Here is a 27,815-nt window from a genome sequence, read left to right as displayed (position 1 = left end):
TTGACTACCTTTCTGAACAACACGTGAACATAAAACAAGAGTTTAATAGGAGTAAGATAGTAAAATATGTCACTATAGAAAAGGTTAAAAGGAAAAAGTCATGAATAATTAAGTGTCAAATTAGTTGTATTGCATTGTCTGTTGGGAACTTGGGACTACGGCAACATTTTAAAGAACTGTGTCTCAGATGTTTCCACCTTATGCGCCCTGTGTTTTCTCAGTGAAAGATGCTATGCATGGTCTGAAAGGTAGACTGGAAGAAGTAGGCTCATTCTTGCAGCCACAGGCAAAGATGTGGGCAAGATTTTGTAATAATTCTAAAATGCTGCTATTTTAGAATTATTTCTATTGGTGTTACAGCCTAAAATCACGCAGAGTCACACTCTATGGATCCTAAGAGTCACAGTGGTTTCTAGGGGCTCCTAAAACCCCATCTTACACAGCTGAGATGCAGATCTTCACTCCCCCATCACTCCCATAATGGTAGACGTCTCATGCTCCTCAACTGAAACCTTCCATATCTGAACAGAATGGCTTCTGTTTCTTGATCAAATTCGGACTGATCCTTCAGTCTTCTAGAGTTTTAAGAGTCTTAAATCACAAAGTGAAAGAATATTTCAAACTAAGTAATTTTATATGTGCTGTGAATAAGGTCATGGTGCCTGGAACAAACTTAATAGGCCTGAGAAACAGAATATCAGAGAGGATTTTTCAATGTAACAGAAATTTCTCTTTCCAGGCTGCCTGCACCCACTCCCCACCACCCACACACCTGGACAAAATAGACATTCCCTGTCACTCTCAAATAACAAAACACCCTGCAGTGAGTTTATTCCCCACAATGCCTTAATTCATTAATATTTATACCCAAATTTGTATTATAATAAAGCAGAAACATTACTTTGCCAACAAAGGTCCATCTAGTCAAGGCTATGGTTTGTCCAGTGGTCATGTATGGATGTGAGAGTTGGACTGTGAAGAACGCTGAGCACAGAAGAATTGATGCTTTTGAACTGTGGTGTTGGAGAAGACTCTTGAGAGTCCCTTGGACTGCAAGGAGACTCAACCAGTCCATTCTTAAGGAGATCAGCCCTGGGATTTCTTTGGAAGGAATGATGCTAAAGCTAAAACTCCAGTACTTTGGCCACCTCATGCGAAAAGTTGACTCATTGGAAAAGACTCTGATGCTGGAAGAGACTAGGGGCAGGAGGAGAAGGGGATGACAGAGGGTGAGATGGCTGGATGGCATCACTGACTCGATGGATGTGAGTCTGGGTGAACTCCGGGAGTTGGTGATGGACTGGCATGCTATGATTCATGGGATTGAAAAGAGTCAGACATGACTGAGCGACTGAACTGAACTGAAAAATTCAGACTCCATTCAAAATCACGTTCTCTTCTTCACTGCTCAGGCTTCCCACAGAGGAGATATCTATGGTGGGTGGGAGAGAGGTTCTTTGCTGGCTTATTTTATTATTTATTAATAGATGGCATTAGCTGACCTCTGACCCAAGGGCATGGCAACCACCTTCAGTATTATTGCCTGGAGAATCCCATGGAGAGAGGAGCCTGGTGGGCTACAGTCCAGGAGGTCACAAAGAGTCGGACACAACTGAAGCGACTTACCTGGCACATGCACGCATGACCCTTCTAAACTTAGAAAGATGGCAGAACAATGTAAAGAAAAAACATCTTAAGATCACATCTAGAAGGTACTTCCTGAGTGTGACTGGTCAAAGCTAACTGATTCAGGAATTTCTCTTCAGGCATAACCACCCTCCATAACTGGGTCTCTCATCAGCAATTCTTAAAATGGTTTGAGAAACTCTTGGGCAGTTGATGACCTCCACAGAGAGGCTGGCTGCACTCTCTGCTGAGGTCTCCCCTGTGCCCCTGGTGTACGCTTTTTATCCTTTCGTCAAGGTCCATATTGGGTCCAGAGAAAACACACGCAACTAAACAATTTATGTTTGGGGGTGCAGTTTCTATCTAAGCTTATTTATTTATTTTCATTTCATTGTGTGGTGGTAATTTCAGCCCTCTTACCCTATAGATTTTGGAGTGTGAATTAGACACCCACCCATCCTTTTATAAAAATTCCAGAAGACGCATACAAAACTCTACGAGCAATCCCCTTGACCTCTCTTCTCCCCACTTTGACCTAAGGTGTAAATGGAGCACCATCCCTCCGTCATGGCGTAAAGGACTCATAGTTCACAGACAACGTGCTCTCAAGACATTCCTGACTTTCAGCTCCTAGAACCTCTTTGATTTTAACTGCTTCTCATCCTCATGGCCATCTCCATTACAAAGCCTATAATCATGTCCAAATGCCTTAGCATAATTAATCATTTTCAGGGAATCTCCACTAAAAGTAAAAGAAAGCTACAGTTTAACACCAAGTCACATACAAATATGTTTAAAAGGCCACTACATTTGTTTTGATCTTTATCAAGGTAAGTGTTTCCTCTTTTTCATTGAGCATTTATGTCTGTGAATAATTTATGGAACTTCAAATTAAGAGCAGACAAATCTCCATATCAGTCTTACCACCAAATCTAGAGTCTATTGTCACTTTTTTTTTTTTTTTCCCTCTCTCTCTCTCAAGAAAGTTCCAGAGCCACTCACATGGAACTTTCCTTTGGTCGAATCCTATCCACTCACAGTCATGATTAGGTGCTGCCTAGCTGGTCCTCCTGGTACTCTGAGAGCTGATTCAGCCTCACTCAGCTGCTGGAAGGTGAACCCTGCTGTCCAGCATCACAGCTTTTGCAAGTATACACTCCCTGGAGGCTTTGTATTCACTACTCCCTCAACAAGCTCCAGGGAGTTCAGCTTTCCAGCAGTTCCTGATTGGACCCTCCTCCCCTCGAAATATTTCCCTTGTTCTTTAAGAGAAATGGAGAATTTTAATTTACATTTAAATGTGATTATCAACCAGAAAGTATTTTTAAAAAGAAAAATACTTTATAATCATATCATAAAGGAAGAAAATATAACTTTAAAGACAGTTTTTCAGCGGCATATACCTGGATCATACATTTCAATCCACAGAATGAAATCAAACTTGGACAAAGACTGCAGAGGATCCACAAGAAAGCAGGAAATGCCATGAATAGACTTCAGAGAGATCCAGCCAGAGCTGGATCACAGGACTGAGACCAGCCACAAAATGGAGAGATGGGACAGAAATCTGCACTCAGCTGACAGCTTTATTATCAGAAAAATGAACTTGTTTTTACATATAACATCAGTTGCCTTTATTCATTAGAACTATTTAGGAAAAGAAAAGGTTTGATAATTCATTTAGTGCCGGGAGCCAGTGAGGCATTCCACTCGTGACAAAGGTCATGAGAAAGGAGGCTTGGCATACACAAAGGCGGGATCGAGCCTCAGGAGTCCCCCTGGATATTCTCGAGCATCTACCCCCAAAAAAACCAGAGTCTGCCTACTTTATTGCTTTGTGCTCTCACCTCTGACTTTACTGGGGGCTGTCCCCCAACACCATCTCGCTCTCTCTGTCAAAGAGTTAACTTACAGCTCCAATTAATAAAGTTCCTGGGCAATTAGGAGTGCTTAATCCAAACCCCTCAGATGGCTAACTCGCCTGACAAGTTTACACAGACTCCTACAGCTATGCATACGACTGTTTACAGTCTCCCAGCCTCAAGAGGCATGGGAAGCTTAAGATATTCAAATAGCTTAGAACCTCTCAAGAGTTAGAAACTGTCAGAATAAACTAGTAAAGGATTTCATTGATGAGCCAATGATTGTTGCCAAGTTTTCACATCCCCTGAATTGTATCCTTGAATGTGTATTAATTAATATAGTTGTTATGTAGAAAAAATAAGTAGTGGCCTTGGTGTTAGTAACTTTAGACCCTTAAGGTAATAAATTCTTTCCTTTGTTGTAAACCCATTACACATCCACCCTATAGGAATGCAATTTTATCTTTGGAAGAGGGCGCCAAACCTTAAAATAATTACTCTTAGAGAAAATAAGTCTTTGTTGATAAGTCCTTGTCAAGAGTCATAAAATGTTAATAGGCCTTCTGGCTAGAAGATGATGTAAATCACCTAAACCATTTGTATACGATAAATTTACAGGAAAGAAACCCTGGTTTTTGATAAGGGTCAAAGACTGCTGACTTTGCATCCCCTATTATCCTCTATGTGTAACTTAGGGTATATAAACCCCTGTTAAAAATAAAGCTACAGGCCTTGCTCACCAACGCTTGATCTCCCCATGTCATTCTTCCCTTTAACTTCCAGCTGAGTCTCCATCTAGAGCGCGGAACCCACCATGCTTACTAATTATGCATGGGCTTCTAAGACCCACTCGAGAAGGTGTCTAGGGTGGGGCACCTTCCGCTATTCGAGAGGGCGCCTGCGGCCTACGTAAGTGGTGCAAACTTCTTGTCTTGAAGTTTTATTGGTCTCCCACGTAAACCAAGCTACTCAGCCTCTTTTCTCCACTGAATTTTCCTACTGAGCTATCCTCATTCTATTACTCTTTATATCTTTGATAAATATGTAAATAGTCGCCAACTCCGTCTCCCCTTCGAATACCCTGGATCAGCCGGGGCTGGACCTCGGCAATTTAGGAATCTGTTGCTTTATTTAACTGGCAGCATCAGAAATTTGAATGAAGTTTTTCAGGATACATGATGAAGCATGTGTGATATTAGAAAGTGATAAAGGGCTAAATGTACTACTGTCTACTTCTATCTACTCAGTTCTATCTCTCTTTACTGAAAACGGAAATAATAAATGTTTTATGACATTGATGAGAAAGATAAAGCTAAATCCAAGTTTATCGCTTTCAAGAGATGACAGAATATAATCTTGTAAATGAAGACACTAAAACTTTTTTATTAGATTTCCCCAAAAAGCATGTAACCATTTTCCCCCATTGATAACTATGCTGTGCTACAAAGAAGATACATTTTTTTAATTAAAAGATGATTTTACTATTACAATAAATTGATGTTTGCAATCATATATACTTATAGAATGCACCTTTGTATACATTTTCAAATATTTTTGTCATTCTTATACCTGCATTTGTCCTAATTGAATTAAATTAAAAATGTGTTTCTTGATGTTACTTTGGAGCTAGGTGTCAGGTGACATGTGAAACAATTAAAGCTAAATATTTAGTAGATAATAAGTAAATCTTCTTAGATTAAATACCTATGAAACCATTATAATTTTTCATTTAACCAAATACAAACATGAAAATATGTATCTCTCAGTGTTCTACCATACATGGAATGCATTTATGATTATAATTATGTAGAAGAAAGGGTTGAGAAATCTGGCATTCTACATTTGACTCAAGCTTTGTTTATGTATGCAGCTTTGGGGTAATCTATGATTTTTTTTTTTTTATCTGTTACATAGTTTTATTTCTAGAGAGAAGTAATTTATTTAGCTCTCCTATTTTTAATTAAACTTATAAAATATTTTGAGTGCCTTTGCTTTGGTTTAATACTTATAAATTTATTTGTGTGATATAATTATTATAAAGTAATTTTATCTTAGGTGACTTTTAGAAGCTGGAATTTAATTAACTTATATAAAAGAGGAACTCTAGTTAATATACAATAAAATTATATGAGATTTACTTAAATTCAGGCTATAAATGTAAATGACATTCTTATTAGCATATAAAACTTTCAGTATTACTCTTGTCAAGATATTTAGGCAGAGACATAAAGCATAGTAACTGATGCATGCATTAGTCGCTCAGTCGTGTCCGACTCTTTGCAACCCCATGGACTGTGGCCCATCAGGCTTCTCTGTCCATGGAATTCTCCAGGCAGGAATACTTGAATGAATTGCCATTCCCTTCTCCAATAGTAACTGATAGAGCTAATATTTTTGAAAAATAAAAATGAGATTTTCTTTATTATGTTTTTTTTGTGGTTCTAAAAATGTATTTAATTAAATTCTTAAAACACAATTATGTTAAATGGAGATTAAGAAATGGTCAGTACCTATCATTGGCTAAAATTTTATCCCACATGTACAACTATAAGCAGCTCATGAAACTTACACACATAACAATTGATTAGCATAATAATATGAACATTTAAATAAACTCTATGCTTTGTAATTATATAAGTCAGTATCTATTTAAAAAGAAATACTCCCTATGTGGTCATTAAAATCATAAGGTTTTAAGGTGCTAAACATTAATAGCAATATTGCATAACAAATTTTCAGCAGGAATTGAACATTAATAGGTTATATAATTAAGTAGACATTTAACAGTAAACACATAATAATTAATGCACTTAAGCAAAGAATTCACATTTACTTACTTCTAAAAATGAATCAACAGTCTTCAGCTCCGTTCAGTTCAGTCACTCGGTCGTGTCCGACTCTTTGCAACCCCATGAATCGCAGCACTACAGGCCTCCCTATCCATCACCATCTCCCGGAGTTCACTCAAACTCCCGTCCATGGAGTCGGTGATGCCATCCAGCCATCTCAACCTCTGTCGTCCCCTTCTCCTCCTGCCCCCAATCCCTCCCAGCATCAGAGTCTTTTCCAATGAGTCAACGCTTCGCATGAAGTGGCCAAAGTACTGGAGCTTCAGCTTCAGCATCAGTTCTTCCAATGAATATTCAGGACTGATTTTCTTTAGAATGGACTTGTTGGATCTCCTTGCAGTCCAAGGGACTCTCAAGAGTCTTCTCCAACACCACAGTTCAAAAGCATCAATTCTTTGGCACTCCACTTTCTTCACAGTCCAATTCTCACATCTATACATGACCACTGGAAAAACCATAGCCTTGACTAGACGGACCTTTGTTGGCAAAGTAATGTCTCTGATTTTCAATATGCTATCTAGGTTGGTCATAACTTTTCTTCCAAGGAGTGTCTTTTAATTTCATGGTCTTAGTCAATGTGTATTCTTATTCATATTGAAAGTGAGCCTATATCTTATTAATCAATTGAAGAGTGGAAAATTATTCCAAATCTGTGTACAATTTTTAAGTAGAAACACTGCCTTTATGCTTATGCTATAAGAAAATGTGTAGTCGAAATGCATTATGTTAAATACTAATTTACATTTCAATTTTGTTTTCACGTGTTATTTTTATAGCTATAACTTACTTAACAAAAGTAATGGAAAATCAAGTAGCAGTCATCTCTTGAACTATAGATTCTGAAGACCTATTTGGGAAATAAAATGGAATAAATTGATCTATTGCAATATAGAAAAATATGCAGATATAATTTAAAGGTGGAACAGTTTTGGACTTACTTTTAATATGCATGGCAAAATTTGTGAAACAGATATTTGTGATTATTCCTTCATTTTTATGAAAAAAACTGCCACCTTTGTCTTTGTTAATGTGTTCCTTTTCTATTTTTCTCTCTTTGCTGCCTCTTTGATGTCCTAAGTGTAAATCCCATATTTACCTCTTTCTATAGTCTTTCCTTTGACAATCATATGTTTTACAAATTCTATTATTGCTGTTGTTGTTGTTCAGTCACTAAGTTAGGTCTGACCCTTTGTGACCCCATGAACTGCAGCATGCCAGGTTTCTCTTGTTGTCATTGTTCAGTCACTCAGTTTGTCTGAGTTTTTGCGGCCCCATGGACTGCAGCATAGCAGGCTTCCCTGTCCCTCATCATCTTCCAAAACTTGCCCAAATTCATGTCCACTGAGTCATTGATGCCCTCCAACCATTTCATCCTCTGTTGTCCCCTTCTTCTCTTGCCTTCAATCTTTCCCAGCATCACCATATTCTCCAATGAGTTGGCTTTTCACATCAGGTGGCCAAAGTATTGGAGATTCAGTATCAGTCTTTCCAATGAATATTCAGTGTTACTTTCACTTAGGATTGATTGGTTTGATCTCCTTACTGCCCAAGGGACTCTCAAGAGTCTTTGCCAAAACTACAACACAAAAGTATCAATTCTTCATTCATCACTAATCCTTCTTTAAAGTCCATTTCATACCTGTACATGACTATTGGAAAAGCCGTAACTGTGACTATATGGCCCTTTGTCAGCAAAGTAATGTCTCTGCTTTTTCTTTCTTTTTTTTTTTAATTGAAGGATTTTGCTTTACAGAATTTTGTTGTTTTCTGTCAAACATCAACATGAATCAGCCATAGGTATACATATTCCCCTCTCTTTTGAACCTCCCTCCCATCTCCCTCCCCATCCCACCTCTCTAGGTTGATACAGAGCCCCTGTTTGAGTTTCCTGAGCCATACAGCAAATTCCCATTGGCTATCTATTCTACATATAGTAATGTAAGCTTCCATGTTACTCTTTCCATATATCTCACCCTCTCCTCCCCTCTCCCCATGTCCATAAGTCTATTCTCTATGCCTGTTTCTCCATTGCTGCCATGTAAATAAATTCTTCAGTACCATTTTTCTAGATTCCATATATATGCATTACAATCAATATTTATCTTTCCCTTTCTGACTTACTTCACTCTGCCTAATAGGTTCCAGGTTCATCCACCTCATTAGAACTGACTCAAATGTTTTCCTTTTCATGGCTGAGTAATATTCCATTGTGTGTATGTATCACAACTTCTTTATCCATTCATCTGTCAATGGACATCAATGTTGCCTTCCATGTTCTAGCTATTGTAAATAGTGCTTCAATGAACAATGGGATGCATGTGTCTTTTTCAATTTTGGTTTCCTCAGGGTATATGCCTAGGAGTGGAATTGCTGGGTCATATGGTGGTTTGATTCCCAGTTTTTTAAAGAAATCACCATACCGTCTTCCATAGGGACTGTACCAATTCACATTCCCACTAACAGTGCAAGAGTCTTCCCTTTTCTCCACACCCTCTCTAACATTTATTGTTGTAGATTTTTTGACGAATGCTATTCTGACTGTTGTGACATGATATCTCATTGTAGTTTTGCTATTCATTTATCTAATAATGAATAATGTTGAGCATCTTTTTGTGTGTTTGTTACCTATCTGTATGTCTTCTTTGGAGACATGTCTGTTTAGATATTTTCCCCACTTTTTCATTGAGTTGTTTGCTTTTCTTGTATTGAGTTGTATTAGCTGCTTGTATATTTTGGAGATTAATCCTTTGTCTGTTGTTTCACTTCGTAGTATTTTCTCCCATTCTGAGGATTGTCTTTTCACCTTGCTTATAGTTTTCTTTGCTGTGCAAAAGCTTTTAAGTTTAATCAGGCCCCACTTGTTTACTTTTGTTTTTGTGTCCATTACTCTAGGAGGTGGGTCATAGAGGATCTTACTTTGATTTATGTCATTGAGTGTTCTTCCTATGTTCCTCTAAGACTTTTATAGTTTATGGTCTTACATTTATGTCTTTAATCCATTTTGAGTTTATCTTTGGTGTTAGGAAGTTTTCTAATTTCATTCTTTTACAGATAGCTGTCCAGTTTTCCCAGCACCATTTATTGAAGAGGCTGTCTTTGCCCCATTGTGTATTCTTTCCTCCTTTGTCAAAGATAAAGTACCCATAGGTACATGGGTTTATTTCTGGGCTTTCTATCTTGCTCCATTGGCCTATATTTCTTTTTTTGTGCTAGTACCATACTGTCTAGATGACTGTAACTTTGTAGTATAAGCTGAAGACAGGAAAGTTGATTCCTCCAGCTCTATTCTTCTTTCTCAAGTCTACTTTGCCTATTTGGGGTCTTTTGTGTTTACATATGAATTGCGAAATTGTTTTTTTCTAGTTCTGTGAAAAATGCCATTGGTAATTTGATAGGGATCACATTGAATCTATAGATTGCATTTGGTAGTATAGTCATTTTCACAATATTGATTCTTCCTACCCAGGAACATGGAATATCTCTCCATCTGTTTATGTCGTATTTGATATCTTTCATCAATGTCTTATAATTTTCTGTGTACAGTTCTTTTGTCTCCTTAGGTAAGTTTATTCCTAGATATTTAATTCTTTCTGTTGCATGATGAATAGGATTGATTCCTTAATTTCTGTTTCTGATTTTTCATTATTAGTATATAGAAATGTAAGTTATTTCTGTGTATTGATTTTATATCCTGCAACTTTGCTAAATTCACTGAGTTGCTCTAGTAGTATTCTGATAGCGTCTCTAGGGTTTTCTATGTATAGTATCATATCATCTGCAAACAATGAGAATTTAACTTCTTCTTTTCTGATGTGAATTCTTTTTATTTCTCTTTCTTCTCTGATTTCTGTAGCTAGGACTTCCAGAACTATTTTTAGTAATAACGGTGAAAGTGAACACCTTTGTCTTGTTCCTGACTTTAGGGGGAATGCTTTCAGTTTTTTATTATTGAGAATGTTTGCTGAAGGCTTATCATATATGGCTTTTACTGTGTTGAGCCAGGTTCCATCTATGGCCATTTTTTGAAGAGTTTTAATCATAAATGGGTGCTGATTTTGTCAAAGGTTTTTTCTGCACATACTGAGATTATCATATGGTTTTAATATTTCAGTTTGTTAATATGGTGTATCACACTGATTGATTTTCAAATTTGAAGAATCCTTGTCTCCCTAGAATATACCCAACTTGATCATTGTGTATGAGCTTTTTTATGTGTTGTTGAATTCTGTTTGCCAAAATTTTGTTGAGGATTTTTGCATCTATGTCCATCAGTGATATTGGCTATACCTTTCTTTTTTTGTGTTGTAGTCATCTGGTTTTGGTATCAGAATGATGGTGGCCTCATAGACTGAGTTTGGAAGTGTCCCTTCCTCTGCAATTTTTTGAAAGAATTTTAGAAGGATAGGCATTTGCTTCTGTCTGAATGTTTGAGATAATTATCCTGTAAAGCCATCTGGTCCTGGGCTTCTGTTTTTTCGGAGACACAGTCAACAAGAAGGTATGCCCTGGCCAAAGAGAGACCACAGGCAGAGGGAGAGCTCCCACCACAGACTGCTCTCATGGAGAAGTGCCATCTACTCATGGAAATGATTTTATGCAAATTAATGGGAGAAAAGACTCAGTGCAAGTGTGCTCAAAAGCATGATGACTCTTTCTCTTAATTTTTTTTTTCTAAAGCACAGCAGCAATCATATTACTTTCTTGTTTAAGACCTTAATTTTTCATCTTTTACCACTGTAGAATAACATTCATATTTTTTCTCATTGGATTGAAAGTTCCACACAATTTTCCCTGATCATTACAATTTCACTTTGTCCTAACCAAAATTCTTCATCTTTAGGCAAACTGAAAACTTACATGGATAACAACATTCACTAAATTGACAGCCTTTTTCACAGTCTGCCCTCCAAATATAATGTTTATCTCAATTGTCCTATAAATATCCTACAATGTACATAAAGACTTAAAGCCTTCCTTTGTTGCCTTGATCTGTGGAATACTCTTCAAAGATGTCTGTTAGTGACCCATTAACTGTCCAGTATCCATTTATCCATTTGTTATAAAGGTAGTGAAAATATTTTATTCTTATTTTTTGCTTAGTGTACCATAAATAAGGTAAATGCTGCAATTTTTTTTCAAGAAGGAAGCCAATTCTGACTCCATGTTGGAAACTCTTTCTTTGTCTTGTTTTTATTATTATAATCATACTCAATGGCTTGCCTGGAGGACCCTGCCCCTCTGCTTGACTATAAACTAAAGTGCCTTTGTTCAGCACATGGAGAGATAGTTTGTCCCTGCCCACCTGTGAATAGGTAACACACCCCTTCTGAAGGCTGGACATTCCCTTAGAGATGTTTTACAAGACTGAAGACCCTTTCACTTTACTTCCCCACAACGTCTCCCTCTCTATTTTGCCTTTTGACTTTAGACCCTCATTGCTTCTTTCTCTATGACCTGTAAAAGAACCTGGCATCCAGACAACCCCAATAAGATGGTTATTTTGAGGCACTAGCCTGAAATCTTCTCAGTCTAACAGAGACTCTGTTAAAGATGCTTATTTGCCTCAACACCTAGTCTCTTGGATTCCTTGGCCTATCCTGAGGCGAGGAGAGCAAGCTTGGACTTAGTAACAATTTTATGTATTGAAATTCAAAAATAAATTACAATTTTTCACCTTATGTAAGATATTAATTTATCATTTCAATTTTCATAGAATATGTTTAAAATACAAAAAGAAGTTTTTTTTTAATGAAGAATAATATATTTTGATAAAGAAAATGGAATGTCAATGACAATTTTACCAGCTTGTGTATTCTTGTGGATAGAGAACAGAACATCTCACATATAAATAATACATTTTTAATTTAATTATGCACTCTTTCATCGATTTTATGCTACTTTTATAAAAATGTCTATCTGCCTATTTTATAATTTAAAATGAATTTCCAATGGGTCTTAGATCCGTAAATACGTTAGAGTAAAATTGTATCTAATTGTTTCTATAAGAGTATAAGTAGAGAAAATATGATATGTAAGGATGTTTGAGTTGTTTCTATTTATACTTATTTACTTTTCCTTTAAGTAGACTCAAAATAACACAGTACTAGGAGTTACATATCACTTTTTTTTAAGGTGTCTCTGTTTCAGAAACATTACAACAAAGTAACAAAATATGTGCAAATATAACAATGGAGACTAAAAAAAAAAAAAAGGAGTGTTTTATTATTATTTTTCATGGAAGTATTTCACACATCATTTTGGAATGTTTAAACACGAGAAGTATTTGTAGTCTAAAAGTCTACAAATCTGTAAATCTAAAGTGTTTGTGTTACTGAGTCCAAGCTCTCTCTGTTTGCCACACGGCAGGCCAATGACTCTGAGAGACAAGGTGTTGAGGCAAGGAAAACAACTTTATGCAGAAAGCAGCTGACTAAGATGATGGCGGGTTAAGGCCTCAAAACGACCATGTTATTGGTGTCTGAATGCCAGGTTCTTTTATAGAACAGAGATGGGGGGAGGTGAGGAAGCAAAGTGAAAAGGCCATAAAGTTTGCATACATGTCCTATACTGCCAGGCTTCCAGCAGTGGACGTGTTAATTTCTTCCTTTTGAAACAGTAATCCGAGTTCTTGTCCACAGAGCCAAAGAATGGCATCCATGAACAGTCAAACACTCATAGTTGCAAGTGAATAGGGTTTAATAAAGGGAGGAAAGTACAAAGCTCTCAGCATGGACACTGAGAAGGGGTAAAAAGTCCACCCAAGGTGGGGCTTAACAGCAGCTTTTATATCCTTCCTTCAGTTCAGTTCAGTTCAGTTGCTCAGTCATGTCCAACTCATCGTGACACAATGGACTGCACCATGCTAGGCTCCCCTGGCCATCACCAACTCCTGAGGTTTGCTCAAACTCATGTACATTTAGCCAGTGATGACATCCAACCATTTCATCCTCTGTCATCCCCTTCTCCTCCTGTCTTCAATCTTTCCCAGCATCAGGGTCTTTTCTAGTAAGTCAGTTCTTCACATCAGGTGACCAAAGTATTGGAGTTTCAACTTCAACTTCAGTCCTTCCAATGAATATTTAGGACTAATTTCCTTGATGATGGACTGGTTGGATCTCCTTGCACTCCAAGGGACTCTCAAGAGTCTTCTCCAATACCACAGTTCAAAAGCATCTTTCTTCGGTGCTCAGTTTTCTTTATAGTCCAACTCTCTCATCTATACATGACTCCTGGAAAAACCATACCTTTGACTAGATGGACCTTTGTTGGCAAAGAAACATCTCTGCTTTTTATATGCTGTATAGGTTGGTAATAAATTTTCTTCCAAGGAGTAAGCGTATTTTAATTTCATGGCTGCAGTCACCATCTGCAGTGATTTTGGAGCCCCCCAAAACACAGTCTGTCACAGTTTTCACTGTTTCCCCATCTATTTGCCATCTCTTCAAGCAAATTAGATACCCCAAGGGAACACTTCATGCAACGGTGGGCTCAGTAAAGGAGATAAATAGTATGGACTTAACAGAAGCAGAAGATATTAAGAAGAGGTGGCAAGAATACATAGAAGAACTACACAAAAAAGATCTTCATGACCCAGATAACCATAATGTGTGATCACACTCCTAGAGCAAGACATCCTGGATGCAAAGTGAAGTGGGCCTTAGGAAGCATCATTACAAACAAAGATAGTGGAGGTTAGGTAATTCCAGTTGAGCTATTTCAAATCCTAAAAGATGATGCTGTGAAAGTTCTGCATTCAATATGCCAGCAAATTTGGAAAACTCAGCAGTGGCATAGGACTGGAAAAGATCGTCTTCATTTCAATCCCAAAGAAAGGCAAAGCCAAAGAATGTACAACGACCACACAATTGTCATTTCACACGCTAGCAAAGTAATGCTCAAAATTCTCTAAGTCAGGCCTCCACAGTACATGAAACATGAACTTCTGGATGTTCAATGTGGATTTAGTAAAGGCAGAGGAACCAGAGATCAAATTACCAACATCCGTTAGATCATTGAAAAAGCAAGAGAGTTCCAGAGAAGCATCTACTTCTTCTTCATTGACTATGCCAAAGCCTTTGACTGTGTGGATCACAACAACATCTGGAAAATTCTTCAAGAGATGGGAATACCAGACCACCTTATCTGCCTCCCGAGAAATCTGTATGCAGGTCAAGAACAGTTAGAACTGGACATGGAACAACAGACTGGTTCCAAATAGGAAAAGGAGTACGTCAAGGCTGTATATTGTCACCCTGGTTGTTTAACTTATATGCAGAGTACACCATGCAAAATGCCAGGATGGATGAAGCACAAGCTGAAATCAAGATTGCCAGATGAAATAGCAATAACCTCAGATATGCAGATGACACCACCTTTATGACAAAAAGAGAAGAAGAACTAAAGAGCCTCCTGATGAAAGTGAAAGAAGAGAGTCTGTCCCCTGTTTCTCCTTTTGCCCTCAATCTTTCCCCACATCAGTCTTTTCCAATGGGTCATTTCTTTGCATCAGATGGCCAAAGTATCGGAGCTTCAACTTCAGCATCAGTCCTTCCAAGGATATTCAGGATTATTTTCCTTTAGGATTGACTGGTTTGTTCCCCTTACTGTCCAGGGGACTTTCAAGAATCCTTTCCAGCACCTAAATTCAAAAGCATCAAATATTTATTGCTTTATGGTTCAACTTTCACATCTGTACACGATCACTGGAAAAGCCATAGCTTTGATTATATGGAGCTTTGTCAGCAAAGTGATATCTCTACTTTTTAATAAGCTGTCTAGGTTTATCATAGCTTTTCTTCCAAGGAGCAAGTGTCTTTAAATGTCATGGTTGTAATCACTGTCTACAGTGATGTTGGCTCCCAAGAAAATAAAATATGTCACTGTTTCCACATTTCCCCCATCTTTTTGCCATGTAGTGATGGGGCCAAATGCCATGATCTTAGTTTATTGAATGCTGTGTTTTAAGCCAGCTTTTTCACTCTCATGTTTCATCCTCATCAAGAGACTCTTTAGTTCCCGTAGATTTTCTGCCATTAGAGGGGTATCATCTGCAAATAAATTCTTTAAATTGCAATATGATATGTGATTTTGTAACATAATACAGCATATATTTTTGTATGGTGCAACTTTATAAGATTTTCCCCAAAGTATTTATTTTTTAAATAGTTTTTTTTTTTTTAATTTTAGATAAAATCTGTCCCTTTCATGTTATATAGTCTTTTCAGAAATATCTTTATTATCTTAAAAAAGCTTTCTTAAATGCATTTTGCTTTATAATTTTAATTGATTCATATATCTTATCCAAAATAACAGAATTCAGATTTTAAAATGTAAAATTAGCATTTTCACTAAGAACATCACTCTTTAATGTTATGAATGTCTCTTCAATGATATACTGATAATCTGCATTTTCATTAACATAAATATTAATGTTAAAGTAACATAGTATCCCGGAGAAGGCAATGGCAACCTACTCCAGTACTCTTGCCTGGAGAATCCCATGGATGGAGGAGCCTGGTAGGCTACAGTCCATGGCTCGCTAAGAGTCAGACATGACTGAGTGACTTCACTTTCACTTTTCACTTTCATGCATTGTAGAGGGAGATCACAATCCACTCCAGTATTCTTGCCTGGAGAATCCCAGGGACAGAGGAGCCTGTTCAGTGCCATCAATGGGGTCACACAGAGTCAGAAAAGACTGACGCGTCTTAGCAGTAGCAACATAGTATCCAGAAGTTTATAATTGAGCATTTTCATTGAAGAATATCCTGTTCATGAAATTGCACTTGGATTTTATAACATCGTATGATGCTTTTTATAATATTGCATGATTCTCTGTGCTTTTTTATTTAATTTTTTAAATTTTTTATCAAGTTCTTTTTTTTTTAATTTTAATTGGAGGCTAATTACTTTACAATATCTTGGTGGTTTTTGCCATACCTTGACATGAATCAGCCACAGGTGTACATGCATCCCCTATCCTGAACTCCTCTCCCACCTTCCTCCCCATCCCATCCCTCTGGGTCATCCCAGTGCACCAGCCCTGAGCACCCTGTCTCATGCATCCAACCTGGACTGGCGATCTGTTTTACATATGATAATATACGTTTCAATGTCATTTTCTCAAATCATCCCACCCTCACCTTCTTCCATAGAGTCCAAAAGTCTGTTCTTTACATCTGTGTCTCTTTTGCTGTCTTGCATATAGGGTCATCGTTACCATCTTTCTAAATTTCATATATATGCGTTAATACACTGTTTTGGTGTTTTTCTTTCTGACTTACTTCACTCTATAATAGGCTCCAGTTTCATCCACCTCATTAGAACTGTTGAATCAGGTTCTTTGTTAAGACTTTTAAATGGTTTTTAACCTATCCATGTCCTCCTTTAAAAAAAAAAAATATTTGTTGGAAAAAAACAGTAATTTTTTTCATTGTCACTTTGTAGATTTTGAAATTCATGTTCATGGTACCCTTTAACATTTTCCTCTGTCTTCCTTATTTCCCAAAAACTGTCGTTGAATCTAAGGTTTGATTAGATTCAGACTCTCCTCTTTTTATTTTTTTTGTTTTTGATGAAAAATACTTTGTAGATGGTTCTACATTTTTAGATCTAAAAAATTTTAATGTATTTGTCTTTTCCAATTTTATTTCAAGCATATTTCCAATTATCACTACTGGTATGCAAAATTTACTGCTAGACTAAATTTCCTACTGGGAAATTTTGAATATTAATTATATAATTTAGAATATAAAATGAATGCAAAAAAATTGATGTTCAGTATTCATTGAAAACAGTAATGCCCTCATCAAAACTCATGTGGGAGAAGGGAACTACACACACCTGTCTTCATGAATCAGATCAGGTCCTACTTATGCATCAGTAATTTCAAAACTAACATAAAGCTTGCAATACATTTTCTTTTCTTTTTCATTATGTGTATTAGTAAAGTATCACATACGTATGTAATTGTTGTCATTCTAGGTGGGACAATAGCCATCTGCATATGATTATTTTCTGTGATATAAAGTTGCTCCTGAGAAGTACTCAGCCTCCCTTGGTATATACCAAGTATGTATATATATATATATATATATATATATATACATACTGAGTAATTATATATATATATATATATATATATATATATATATATATATAAAATTTCAAAATACCCTGTCACAACAGAGACATTATTTCACACCATGTTATATTCATTAGTGTGCACCCTGTAGAATTGAAAATTGATTATTATTTTAATGTAGTCATGATGACCATCTTTGTATTTTCTAATCTCATCAAATCCATTGAATACAACTAAGGCTTGTTTCCATAGCAACCATGAGTGAAAAGAAGAACTACAATACAGGTACATGCTGCACTTAAAGAAGGATAAAATTTCAAAGAGAGGATGGGATAGGGAAATTCTGGAAGGAAGGGATTCTGAGTCAGTAGTGATCAAGAGGTTCTATAAATCTGTGACCAAAGAAGATATATTAAATAATCGACTACACAGTCCGTCAGACAAATCACAACAAAGCAATAATTTCCAGAATAAAATTTGACTATTTTAGGAAACATAGTGCCCTTAAGCTTCCTACAAGGCTGAAAAACATTTCTAAATCTAAAATTTGAGGATGACAGAATAACCATAACTATTTAAAAAATAAAAATTCAGGCTAGGGTGTTGCCCCAGCTCTGTAATTGTCAAACTGTAATTTTTGCAATTTACAATTTCTAGAATTTAAAAAAAATACTCATTTAAAACCAACATTTAAAAAAATAAAATAAAACCAACATTTTTTTATTATTTTCAAATTGCCAGAACAAAAATTCACAGCCTCCTTCTGCAGGGAGTAGAGATGAGTTATATAAGAGAGACAGAAGAAATAATATCTTACTGAGCTGTTCTGAGAAGATAGCAAAGACCTGACTAGAAAATAACCCAGAGAAAATGTTGTGAATGCTGGGAAAAAGTAGAATAGCAGCTGAGGTCACAGGGCTTAATCTAAAAGTACTAGTAAGGAAATTAGCTCTTTTTTCCTGAAACTCCAACTGAGTCCCTTTAACACTGATAGGAGGAGAGGCTTGTCCAGCCAAGTTAGCAATTGTACAGGGACACTTTGCATTGCTGATCACCTAAGCTTGAACACAGTGTAGTGTAATCCACAGAAATAAAAGACCTTTGGGGTCTTCAATAAATTTTAACAGCAAAAGAGAGGTTTTAGACAAACAGAATTGAAAGCCACTCCTCTGTGGTATTAAATTTTCTAAAAATGCAGCAACAAGGTCAGCCTAAGCCTACAGAAAGTGAGTAAAGAGAGAAGAGGTCATGTCAGTCATGTGGTTCTCACCCCTTCAGTCATATCATTTTACTTCTTGAATGAAAATTATAGAGTTCATTCTTCTATACTGAACTCATTTAGGCATGAAGAAACTGAGATTCAGAGCATGAACAACTACCTAAAATCTTATACTGGAAAAAGCATTCATCATTCTTGACCCTAAGGGAATGCTCTTTCAGTTATTCTGTGTTATTTTATTAAAAATGTATATATTTGCATTTACCTTGAAATAGGCAATATTACATTGTTTTAATCAACATGAGTAACTGAAAGCAAGGATTTGCTTATTTAATTTTTTAATGTTTCAATTTTTTTCCAGATAATGTGCTTCTTTCATTTACAAAAATATTTAAAAGGCAAGATAGAGTGTGTAATTTTTGTTATATACCCAGTTTCATTAAGTTGCCACTAGTTGTGCCTCTGGCAATATGTTAACATATGGGTGGACATTCAGAATGTTAGACACTCAAACTACTAGAGTAGTAGAAAATATAACCTAACCAACTTCATTAAGGCTAGAAAAATACCTGCTATTCTATTCAGAAATAGTTTCAAGTGTGAAGAGCTCTTGGCATTCCTTTATTATTTACATAAAGGCGTATTTGCCTGTGTGCATTTTCCTTCTGATTTATTTGTTTGTGTTAACAGCTCTTCATTTTTTGAAAAAATCAAAACAAAATAAAGCAAACTCATTGTTATAAAGCTGACACCAATAGAATTCTGTAGAGAGGGACTTCCCTGACCATCTAGTGGTTAAGACTCTGTGCTTCCAATGCAGGGCACACAGATTCACTTTCTGGTCAGGGAATTAAGCTCCTCCAAGCTGAGGCCAAAAATAAATAAATTAATTAATTAAAATAAAATTTTAAAAATGGAAAGAAATTTCTGTAGAAAACTTACCAGTAATATTTTTCTACATTTGGAGATAAAGGAAAGAATGGAGATTCCTTCTCTCCCTTTGTTTCTATGTGTTTGTGTCCTCACTTAAAAGTCTTCATGTTTTAGAATCATTTAGTCTCATCCTTGGGACTTCCCTTGTGGCTCAGAGGTTAAAGTGTCTGCCTGGAATGTGGGAGACCCAGGTTCAGTCCCTGGGTTGGGAAGATCCCCTGGAGAAAGAAATAGCAACCCACTCCAGTACTCTTGCCTGAAGAATCCCATGGAGGGAGGAGCCTGGTAGGCTACAGTTCATGGGTTGGCAAAGAGTCAGACACGACTGAGCAACTTCACTTACTTAATCTCATTCTTATCTGGTTGATGTTCATTATATCTCTAACAAACAATATTTTTTAATTTTTAAAAATGAAAACAAAACAAACAAAAAATATGGTACAGTCTTATTATGTTCTTCAAGGTGAAGACAAAAGTCACTCTCATCTTCAATATCACCAGGAATTTCCTTGTACGATAGAAGGTCTCTTCTACACTGTGTGTGTATTTTTACAGAACGGACAATTTGGACAATTAGATAGAATTTTTTACGAAGGTTATTTTGAAGTGTTGAAACGATTGCTTCTCATTTGTACACAATAAAGCTTAAAGACTTTAATTTTTTCTCTCACTGGTGTTTAATCAAATATTCCCTTTAAATAGCATAATTTCCTATTATTTCTCTCATAAAAAAATCCTGTATGGGAATATTCATGTCCAAACTTTTTTTTTTTTTTTTTGTGGGGAGGGGGTAAGAAGATGAATGACCACTTTGCTTATCAGTATCAATTTACATTTTTAAATTGGTTAAAAATTGTTTAATTTAATGGAACTTTTGTAGTACTAACTTGAATTAGAGAACTTTTATAAAATTCTAAAGGTCTTTCAAGATTAAGAGAAAGATTCTGGTCTTAATGAGATGCTTTCACAATTAATGGACCAGGTATAAATTTAGCCTTGAGCATTCTATGTGAAGTGAGTTAGGACCACAGAAAAGATGGGATGCTTTCCTTGAAACTAAATATAATTTTCACGCTATGTCCAGGTTTCACAGGATTATAGGAAAGGAGATATTTAAACATGTACCAGTAAAGTTATAAAATAGAATCTGTGAAATAGTGAACAAATTGAAGCATTATATTCCTAACTTTATTTGCATAATTAAATTAATAGCTTCTTATTCATTGCACACAAATATTTTTGTATCATTAACATTCTTATTCCAATGGGCATACAAAACAAATAGGATTGAGGCAGGAGTACCACTTTGATTTAGTCTCCTCCTCCAGTTCCATCTCACAGCCCAGGACCCTTCTCTCCTTAACAAAGTGGTGGAGAGCATCTTCTCTCTTCTTCCACCTACAACCAGTGAAATAGAAACAACTTTGTCCAACAAACCAGGGTGCTGCAGAGGCCACACACTTGCTCATCTGAAGGTGAGTGAACTGGAAAATACAAAGGAGGAAGTTCCCAGTGGACATTGAACATGGCCCCTGGCTGCAACAACTGAGCCTCCAGCCCCAAAAGACTTGATATCAGACGACAGAAGGCACACATGACTCTGGCTCCCAAGCTCCAGCACCAAAGACTATGGGGATCTTGGCAGCAGCAGCAAGACTCAACCCTGGTCCTTCTACCTGGGGTCACACCTGTGACTGGGCTCCTGGTTGTGCTGGTCGGGCTCTGAACCCAGGAAATCCTGAACACAGTGGAGGCCCCACTATTCCAGGACACCCAGTGATGATGCCAGTGACAACAGTGATACCAGCAATAGCAAGATACCAGGAATCCTGAAGGCATAAGCAGTGATGACGGAGCCACCAGAGACACCTCTGACTGAGGTGATAGAGAGTGTACTATGTTGATTCTACAAAAGAATCAGAGAAAGTGCAAGTCAGAGAAGCAAAAATCTTGTGCTATTGTCCCACCTACTGAAAAAAAGAAAGGCCTCTAATTATCACCCTGTTGAATTGTGGGAGTCAAAATTTAAAAAGCATTACCTAAAAGAAAGGTGGTCACTGTTTCAGATGCACAGCAAGAGGAGCAACTAGTTAAGCATCACACAAAAATCATAGGGTATCACAAAAAGGAAAATACAATTCTCCAGAAATCAAAATCACAGAAGATGGTGATCTCACAGAGATTTCAAAATGGCTGTCACGAAGAAAGTCAAAGAGTAACAAGAAAACTCAGAAAGACATTTTAACAAGTTCAAGGATAAAATTAATGAGAAGAAGGAATACTATACCAAAGAAAGTAAAACTTTTATTTATTTTTTCTTTTTTTTTTAATTTTATAACTTTACAATATTGTATTGGTTTTGCCATATATCAAAATGAATCCACCACAGGTATACATGTGTTCCCCATCCTGAACCCTCCTCCCTCCTCCCTCCCCATATCAATCAAGAACCAAACAAATTCTGGAGCTGAAGAGCCCAATACACAAGATGAAGGATACATTAGAAAACATTGAAAATAGAACAGACCATATGGAAAAGAGAATTAATTAGCTTGAAAGTAGAAATCTAGAAATAATACAGGGAGAAGAGGAAAGAGAACTTGATTCTTTTTATAAATGAAGAAATTTTTTGAGAACCACCCAACTCTATTAGGAAAGGCAACATTAGAATAATGGGTATTACAGAAGGAAAAGAAAGAGAGAAGGAAGCAATGAGCTTATTTAAAGAAATAATAGCTGAGAACTTTCCAAACCTAGGAAGGAAGTATATATATATAAGGCCATGAAGCTAAGAGAATACCTAACTACCTCAGTGCAAACATATCTTTTCCACAAACACTATATTAAAGCTATCAAAATCAATGATAAAGAATTTTAAAGACAGCCAAAGAAAAAAGTACAGTAAGCTACAAAAGGCTACTCCCCTTTTTCAAAACTTAAAATTTCTACCCCTAAGCTTGTTCTGCCTACACATGTTTATTCATTATTGAAAAAGTGCAAGTTAGTTACTCAGTCGCGTCTGACTCTTTACAAGCCCATGGACCGTAGCCCACCAGGTTCTTCTGTCCATGGGAATCTCCAGGAAGGAATACTGGAGTGGGTATCCATTTCCTTCTCCAGTGGATCTCCCCCACCCAGGGACTGAACCTCAGTCTCCTGAATTGCAGGCATATTCTTCACTGTCTGAGCCACCAGGGAAACCCATTGTATTCATTATTGAGCACCATGTCAAATGTCACCTTTTCCTATGGAGGCCTCTTCCCAAATCTCCCAAAGAGTAGGCCTCAAGGCTCTTATATCCCTTCCTAGCATCAGTCTTTCTCACTGTCTTGACAGTGAACTCTCTAAAAGCACTACCAAATACCTAGCATCTAGCACAGACTCTGGCCCCCATAGTAGTCAGTCAATATCTCTTTGATAAATAAATGAACAAAAAATATACAGCAATTTTTGAAGAAACAACTTTTTTTTTTCAAGTTAAGTTCTAGTAAAAAATTGCCATTGTGGCCATACACTGAGTACATTCAGTATTATAATTGCCATTGAAAAGACTTCCTAAAATGTAAGAGCAACTTTCAAATATCTTAATTTTATGAAAGTCATTTAAAACTTAATAAAATAATTATAAAAGCAATAAAGATAATCATGCTGAAGACTGAGATAGTTAATTTCCATAATGTAGCTTTTCAGATATCTGGCTGGATATAAAGATATGATTGAGCACATTTCAAGGACCATGATTGGGGTTTTGATGATTCAGAAACAAGGTCATTCTCTAGCTTAAGGGGCAATATGTCCTCAGTGCGCCATGTTTCTCTTTCAGGTGAAGTGTTTGGTGGCTAAACAGTTTGGACACTGCATTACAAAAGTTAGAAACTTGAATTGGTGGCCTCAACCCCAAATACCTGACTGGGGTAGTTACCTGTAAGCCCAATGAACTCTTTCTGAGAAACTTGTTAACATTTACTGGAATACTTAGATTCCATGGAAACAGTTTTGTTTTGTTTCATGGAAACAGTTTTATAAAAACTTAAAAACTAGATTTTTCTCAAGGAGTATCATCAGGTTCACATAAGAATTAGTAATCCTTGATTCAGACCCCCTAGAGTTTTATAACCTAAAGCTTTGAAAAGATAATTTGACCTGGAACTTTTTGTTTTTTCTTTAAATTAAGCCAGTTTCCTCAGCCTTAGAAAACACATCTCAAGGGTCATCTGCCTTAGAACTTCTTAGTATGCCTGCTAGGAAAGTTTAACTGCCAAATATTTCCACCAGTACCTGAAAAAAATGGCTACATTTGTAAAATTATTTTATATTGACTAATGAATTAATTAAAATATCTAACAAAGGAAAAATTACAGTTTTGACAAAACTGTGTGTTTTATTTTGTGTGGATGAAATATCTTAACTGAATTTTAAGCTTATGGCAATAAAATATCCACACTTTAAAGGACATATTTATGTTATGACATATTTTGGCAAGAGGAAGGAGCTTAAGTTCATCTAATAGTAGTAACAGATCATCGAGAATTTACACTGCAGCTCAGATTTATGCCATGAAAAGTTAGGTTATAGTCTACTGTAAGAATAGCCCTGCCTACCTGCCTGCTTTCCTGAAATAATTTAAGATTCCTATGGTGCAGAAATATCACAGATCTACTTTATTTGTGTATGTGTGTGCTCAGTCGTGTCTGACTCTTTGAGACCCCATGGACTGTAGCCCACTAAGTTCCTCTGTCCATGGAATTTTCCAGGATAGAATACTGGACTGGGTTGCCATTTATGGGCTGCTGAAGCTAACACAGTTTTATTTACTTTTAACCAAATTGTGTTTTTTTTCTCATCATTTCAAAAACTGTTGATGGATCAATTAATGTTACAGTTTTCCGGCTGGCATTCTGCACAGGATGAAAGAAAGATGTCAATAGCAGGGACAATTTTGCCTGAAATCGCTGTACTCCTAATGTAATATTTAAACATGTACTGTATTTTTAGGAAAAAAAAAAGAAATATATAAATAAGAGAGGAGTATTTCAAAACTTATTGAATTGTTAATATCTGTACTGTTGGATATTGATTAGAAACAAACAAACATGCCACTATGCTACTCATTATTTTCTTGGAAAATAATATAATCAATTATAAGATATTAGTGTCTGGGTTTTTCTAAATTACTGAGCAACAAAATGAATACATAAAAAGTTAAAATATAAAATTTAATCTAAGACTTTAATATGGGAGAAAATTAAGTTTTGCTTTTAAGATTGTCCCAAAATAATGAGAAATAAAGCCTACTTAAGAAAGCCAAATAAAAATAAATTCTGCCAATGTCAGTCTATTATTTTAGCAACCTTAATAAACAAATTGGAGCTCTCCACAGTTAATGTAACCAGTGTTATACAATCAATAATGAAAACAGACAAAAACACTGTCTAAATCTTGCCTTGGTGAATTTAGTCCCATCTTCTTGACATAATCACATTGGTTTTCTAAAACTGTTTTCTTTCTGATGGATGCTCTGAGAATGTAAAACAATCCATTTTAGGCTCTTGAGATAGCAAGGCACCTTACTCAGACTTTGACTTAAAAACGTTTATGCATCTTCCAGTAACTTACTCCTGGAAGAAACTGACTTCCAAAGAGAATAATCTGTGACTAATCAATATAATAGAGAAGGCAATGGCACCCCACTCCAGCACTCTTGCCTGGAAAATCCCATGGATGGAGGAGCCTGGTGGGCTGCAGTCCATGGGGTCGCTGAGAGTCAGACACAACTAACCGACTTCACTTTCACTTTTCACTTTTATGCGTTGGAGAAGGAAATGGCAACCCACTCCAGTGTTCTTGCCTGGAGAATCCCAGGGATGGGGGAGCCTGGTGGGCTGCCGTCTATGGGGTCGCACAGAGTCGGACACGACTGAAGTGACTTAGCAGGAGCAATCAATATAATAAATACAACATCACATCCCACTTATGATATACCTGGTGAGAATATTTTAGCAATCATTCATAATTTATTGACAGTACAATTTTGCATGTGTAGGCAATTCGTTTTCTAAGAAAGTGTGATTATTTGAATGTGTAAATTAAACCTTTTAAATTCAGGGCATTTGATTAGTAAGGAAAGCTAAAATCATTCCAATACAAATTCTATCTTTTAGGCTGCAAGAATTAACAAATGTATGGATATTGGCTCAAACACAGATTTATATTTATAACCTGGAGATGTTGTTGTGCCCGGAAAACATGTAAATTTTTTGTTACTAGGAGCTTATTAAAGAGAAAATAGCTGAGTACTACAAAGGAAGAGAATTGTGATTTCTCAAAAGTAACAATATTTTACAAGGGACCTATTAAACAAAAGAGACTTAGAGCATTTATTTTAATTATTTTACTTAAACCATCTGGTATATAAATTCAAAATTATTGAACTACTAGAATTACATAATATGGGTAACAAATATGTCACTGACAATTTCAAATAAGGTGAAAGTTTATATAATATATATATACTTTTAATTTAAAATATATTTTTATTTTTAATATTTTAAAATATTTTATTTAATTTTATATTATAGTATATATAGTTATATTGTGTGTATATAAATGCATAAATTTTATTTATTATATATATAATATAAATACATATATAATTTGGGAGTTGATTTTTATCACTTTAAACCTTAGCATTTGCCATGAATAATTTTGGAAGGATTGGTATGGTGGTCACTACGTGTTTCCCAGATCTTCTTTCAGGAATGAAAATCAGACTTCTATAGCAGCTGTGATCACTGCTACAAAAAGGTCTCAGTTATCAGCTCCCCATGGAGCTGGCATGGCTGCCTCAGTCTCTCATTCACTGAAGGGTTTATTTTGTCAATACTACTTCCTTTCCAAGGTTGTACAGAGTTATCATAGATGTACTGATCCAGTCCTGAAGCCCAAGTGTGTATGATTCTGATGGTTTACCCTAGCTTCATAATTTCCCATATTTTTGCAGGGGCTTCCACTGAGACCACAAAATGGCTCAACTTTTTCCTTTTGTTTCATCCTGCTTCCCTTCTGAAGAGGTTGATAACACAATCAGTCCCTAATAAAACTCTAGCACAAGCACCTCCTTATCAGAGCCTGCTTCCCAGGCAACCAAACCTGCAAGAGGTAGATATAAAGGCCATAAAAAAAAAAGTCATAAGGCCCTTTTCCAATATTGTAGCTACCTAATACATATTTATGCATAGCAACCTTGGGCTAAAAGTATTAATATTTTGGTTATAAGAACGTGTATGTATGTAATTTAAATGCACACATTTATATAATGAAAGACAGGGCAAACACTGTTCAATGTTGTTCTGTAGACTGAAGAAGTAAACCTGAGATGTCAGGGGGAAAAAGAGGAAATTTTCATTAAAATATAGCATGTAAAATAATATAAGAGTAGTTCAAAGAAGATTATCATGTTTAAAATAGTAATATGGTAAAAATAAAAACAGTAAATATTAATATTTCTTTTATTTCACACTAGTGGTGGCTCTATCTCTCTTTCATGGTCAGATTTGCCTCTGTGATACATGACCAAGCCATTCTTTTCAATTCTAATGATGCATCAGTTTATTTTTCATGCGTTGGTTGCAATCAATAGAATTCTGATAGTTGTAAACGGAAAGATAGGCTACAATCCTCCTAACTGCCCATTGTTTTTAAAGGAAATGGGGAAATAGATTGATTTTGGTTTGTGTATGTGTAGTGTGCATGTTCTATATCTTATTTTTAACATTTCTGGACAGACATTAAAAAAAAGTCTCCTTAGCGGCCCATAATCTTACAAATCAATTTTTAAAGTGCATATAATTGACATTCAGAGAAGGCAATGGCAACCCACTCGAATACTCTTGCCTGGAGAATCCCATGGAAGGAGGAGCCTGGTGGGCTGCAGTCCATGGGGTCGCTAGGAGTCGGACATGACTGAGCAAATTCACTTTCACTTTTCACTTTCATGCATTGGAGAAGGAAATGGCAACCCATTCCAGTATTCTTGCCTTGAGAATCCCAGGAATGGGGGAGCCTGGTGAGCTGCCATCTATGGAGTCTCACAGAGTCAGACACGACTGAAGCGACTTAGCAGCAGCAGCAGCAGCAGGTGGCATATGCTTCCCTGGTGGCTCAGACAGTAAAGAATCCATCTGCAAGGTGGGAATCCTGGGCTTAATCCCTGGGTCCAGTAGATCCCCTGGAAGAAGAAATGG

The sequence above is a fragment of the Bos indicus x Bos taurus genome, chromosome 9, assembly GCF_003369695.1.
Source record: "Bos indicus x Bos taurus breed Angus x Brahman F1 hybrid chromosome 9, Bos_hybrid_MaternalHap_v2.0, whole genome shotgun sequence".
Taxonomy (NCBI): Eukaryota; Metazoa; Chordata; class Mammalia; order Artiodactyla; family Bovidae; genus Bos; species Bos indicus x Bos taurus.
The sequence above is the reverse complement of the archived record's forward strand: the minus strand, read 5'-3'. Positions refer to the sequence as shown.